General features: G+C 66.7%; 1 protein-coding gene across 1 annotated transcript in view; it reads right to left on the bottom strand.

Annotated features, from left to right (window-relative positions):
• PLEC (plectin) overlaps positions 1-237 on the bottom strand; it is a gene marked incomplete in the record, with an annotated part of 65,460 nt that overhangs the window by 29,569 nt on the left and 35,654 nt on the right.

Genomic DNA, 237 nt, shown 5'->3' with positions numbered 1-237 from the left:
GGGACTGGGAGGGGCCCGGCCCAGGCCACTGGCTCTGTAGACTGGACCCTTACCTTCCCAAGGGACAGGAGCTTCTCTGAGCAGACCGGAGAGAGCAGTCCCAGGTCGCCCTCCATCCCTGGCAAAGTCCACCAGACAGGCAGGCTGTCCCCGGGATGCGAGGGGGACACTGGTCGGGGCTCTCCATGGACGTGACCAGCACCAGCCTCCCTGGGTGACGAGTCCTGGTGGGCAAGC

The sequence above is a fragment of the Tupaia chinensis genome, unplaced genomic scaffold (assembly GCF_000334495.1).
Source record: "Tupaia chinensis unplaced genomic scaffold, TupChi_1.0 Scaffold000335_1, whole genome shotgun sequence".
Lineage (NCBI taxonomy): Eukaryota > Metazoa > Chordata > Mammalia > Scandentia > Tupaiidae > Tupaia > Tupaia belangeri.
Note: the sequence above shows the minus strand (reverse complement) of the source record. Positions and strands in the feature narration are given on the sequence as shown.